Here is a 4,190-nt window from a genome sequence, read left to right as displayed (position 1 = left end):
CTATCGCGCTTCTTTTTTTTAAAGAATGTTTTTCAAATGAGTTGACAGTTTGGAATGGACAGTGAACGAGCGGGAACGAGGCTACCTAGTCTTTGCTGGGATTGGCCAGAATTTCTGGCGAATGTATCATAGATGAGCAAGTCATTTAGCCTTCATACAATATCACAAGGTTGCATCCTAGTGCCATGGACTATAACATATCAAAGTGATAACTTGTAGAACAAATGGATGTTGTTGTACACACAGCATGGGTCTGCAGACCATTGACACAAAGGTAAGACGCGATAACTTATGTTTATTAAGATTTGCTGGTATTATGGCTAGGTCTTGTGCATTTGCACACAAGGGATCGGCTGTTTTAATTCTTCTCTTGCAATTAATGTTACGTTAGACTTCCTTAGCCACCAACTTAATTAGCTAGTTACGGTTTGCGTTCATACAGCAAGTGTTGGGGGAGATGATTGTTGAGTAGTCAGTATCTTGTTTAATTATTACTTGAATCTATTGCTGAATTCTGAAATAGTTGTGATGATGATGATGATGAGGAATGGATCAAGTTTTAGTCAAAATGTCTGATGTAGATTGGATGGATGCATGTTGTTGTGAATTGAGAGCAGTCAGATCATGGTGTGATAGTCAATAGTGTTCATGTGCTACACGTATTTTTGCTTTTTCAATCTTGATAAATTTGTAGTGCTTAAGTTGTGTTGTGTGTAGGTAAATTGTACTGGGAATTAAATCAAATTATTACATGGCTTGGTTGAATTCCACTGTAGAATGAAGTCTGTTATTTCTTGATAATAACACCGTTGCCATGAAAAACAGAGCGTTGCTATGGACGCGGCAGGATTCTAATCGTAGAGACGGAACTATTTTCTTTAGCGGAAGCAATACAATCGTGTTTAAATCAATAAACTCATTTTTAAATCAATATTTTGTGTCAAATTATTGATTTATTTGGTGGGTAGCCATGTAATAAGTGGGATAATGTTGAGCGAGGCCCGATTTTGGGTTAGATTTTTTTCCCCGTTTTCAGTGGTTATAACAAAGCAACATGAAAGAGAAATTTGGTAATCATTGTTTAGGTACATTAAACCACGTCATGGCCATGTCATATTGTCAACATGGTACTTATATGATGATATGAAGCAGATTAGTGGGTCATATATCATATGTCTAATGCTTTGTACGGCTTTCTTCTTCATAAAACGAGTCGGACATCATCACATTTTTGTATACATTTTTATTTATTTACATTAATAAGATACAGGACGTCTTTCAAAACATGACCTGCGCGAAAGAGAAAAAAAAATGCATCATTGTACCCACCACTTCTGAAAATGCAAAGAAAAAAAAATGCATCATTGTACCCACCACTTCTGAAAATGCACTTCTGAATGCGTCTCTGTCCCCACCACATTTCAAACCAAACTGACGCCCATGCATTTGGCACTCCTCATTTTGCTCCCTCGTGGTGGGCAGTGTTGCCGGCTCTCGCACCTGGTCTGACGGGTTGCTCTCTGGCTCTCCGTCGTCGGTGGGCTCGGGCTTATGCCCCGTACCGTGGGGAGATTGTAGGCTGGGCTCTGGGTCCAGAGTGGACCTGGCGAGATACTCCATTGGGCAGACCGTGAGAGGTGACCCATTTCTCACCAGATTCCACTCTACAAACGCGGCGAAGTCCTCCCGAGGACCATCTTCGTTCGACAACGCTCTGCACTTGGAGTTCAGGCTGGCGTGATAGAAGCAGCAGAGCGCGCTGTCCGGGTAGCTGGTGGCATTAGCTAGCAATAAAAACCATCTGGTATGGTCCTCGAGAGAAAGTTCCTCCTGCTTCAGCAGGAGAAGGAGGAATTCGGGGCGATAGAGGGGATCCATGACACACTACGGAAAGAAAAAGACTGTGAAAAAACGGAACCGAAGGATAAACGAAACAAGGCTTTATTATATCCAACATAGGCATTATCCAAACATGGATCACAGAGGAAGACACAGGTAAGTAACTAGTAACTGGTAGCAAGTGGCAAGTAGACCCGACAAAACAGAACTGAAAGGACAAGGCTTTTATACAAGGGATAATGGGGAAACACAGGTGGATGGAATCACTAAATTAACCGGGAAATAGAACACATGGAGAAATGAATAGACACACCTGGGAACTAATCAAACCACACAAGGAAGACAGAAACTGGATCACAGGGGCAAAAACACACAAAATGAGTCCAGGTATGTGACAAACCTTGAGGTCATAAATGCATGGATTAACATTTCTGCATTTGACATTGAGAGCATAGGCCATAATTTAGATATATTTTTGAGGTGGAAAAATGCAGTTTTACAAATGCTAGAAACGTGGCTTTCTAAGGAAAGATTGCGATCAAATAGCACACCTAGGTTCCTAACTGATGACGAAGAATTGACAGAGCAACCATCAAGTCTTAGACAGTGTTCTAGGTTATTACAAGCAGAGTTTTTAGGTCCTATAATTAACACCTCTGTTTTTTCAGAATTTAGCAGTAAGAAATTACTCTTCATCCAGTTTTTTATATCGACTATGCAATCCATTAGTTTTTCAAATTGGTGTGTTTCACCGGGCTGCGAAGTAATATAGAGCTGAGTATCATCAGCATAACAGTGAAAGCTAACACCATGTTTCCTGATGATATCTCCCAAGGGTAACATATAAAGCGTGAAGAGTAGCGGCCCTAGTACTGAGCCTTGAGGTACTCCATACTGCACTTGTGATCGATAGGATACATCTTCATTCACTGCTACGAACTGATGACAGTCATATAAGTACGATTTAAACCATGCTAATGCACTTCCACTGATGCCAACAAAGTGTTCAAGTCCATGCAAAAGAATGTTGTGGTCAATTGTGTCAAACGCAGCACTAAGATCCAATAAAACTAATAGAGAGATACACCCACGATCAGATGATAAGAGCAGGTCATTTGTAACTCTAAGGAGAGCAGTCTCAGTACTATGATAGGGTCTAAATCCTGACTGGAAATCCTCACATATACCATTTTTCTCTAAGAAGGAATATAATTGTGAGGATACCACCTTTTCTAGTATCTTGGACAGAAAAGGGAGATTCGAGATTGGTCTATAAATAACTAGTTCTTTGGGGTCAAGCTGTGGTTTTTTGATGAGAGGCTTAATAACAGCCAGTTTGAAGGTTTTGGGGACATATCCTAATGACAATGAGGAATTAATAATAGTCAGAAGAGGATCTATGACTTCTGGAAGCACCTCTTTTAGGAGCTTAGATGGTATAGGGTCTAACATACATGTTGTTGGTTTAGATGATTTAACAAGTTTATACAATTCTTCCTCTCCTATAGTAGAGAATGAGTGGAACTGTTCCTCAGGGGGTCTATAGTGCACTGTCTGATGTGATACTGTAGCTGACGGCTGAATGGTTGCAGTTTTATCTCTAATAATATCAATTTTAGAAGTAAAGTAGTTCATAAAGTCATTACTGCTGTGATGTTGGGAAATGTCAACACTTTGTTGAGGCTTTATTTTTCGTTAATTTAGCCACTGTATTGAATAAATACCTGGGGTTATGTTTGAAAGTTGAGAAGAAAAGTAATCGGATCTAGCCGTTTTTAATGCTTTTCTGTAGGATATGTTACTTTCCCGCCAAGCAATACGAAATACCTCTAGTTTTGTTTTCCTCCAGCTGCTCTCCATTTTTCGGGCTGCTCTCTTTAGGGTGCGAGTATGCTCATTATACCATGGTGTCAAACTGTTTTCCCTAACCTTCCTTAAGCGTAAAGGAGCAACTTTATTTAAAGTGCTAGAAAAGAGAGAGTCCATAGTTTCTGTTACATCATCAAGTTGTTCTGAGGTTTTGGATATGCTAAGGAATTTGGATACATCAGGAAGATAACTTAAAAAGCAGTCTTTTGTGTTAGAAGTGATGGTTCTTCCATACTTGTAACAAGAAGTAGAATTTACAATTTTGGCTATATGAAGTTTGCACAGAACTAAATAATGATCTGAGATATCATCACTTGGCTGAATAATTTCAACACCATCAACATCAATTCCATGTGACAGTATTAAATCTAGAGTATGATTTCGACAATGAGTAGGTCCTGAAACATGTTGTCTAACATTAAGAAAAGTAAAATCATTATCTTCTCTTTGAGACAATTCACATTTATATAAGTTTTTTTTTT

Source organism: Carassius carassius, chromosome 32 (genome assembly GCF_963082965.1).
Source record: "Carassius carassius chromosome 32, fCarCar2.1, whole genome shotgun sequence".
Taxonomy (NCBI): domain Eukaryota; kingdom Metazoa; phylum Chordata; class Actinopteri; order Cypriniformes; family Cyprinidae; genus Carassius; species Carassius carassius.
The sequence above is the reverse complement of the archived record's forward strand: the minus strand, read 5'-3'. Positions refer to the sequence as shown.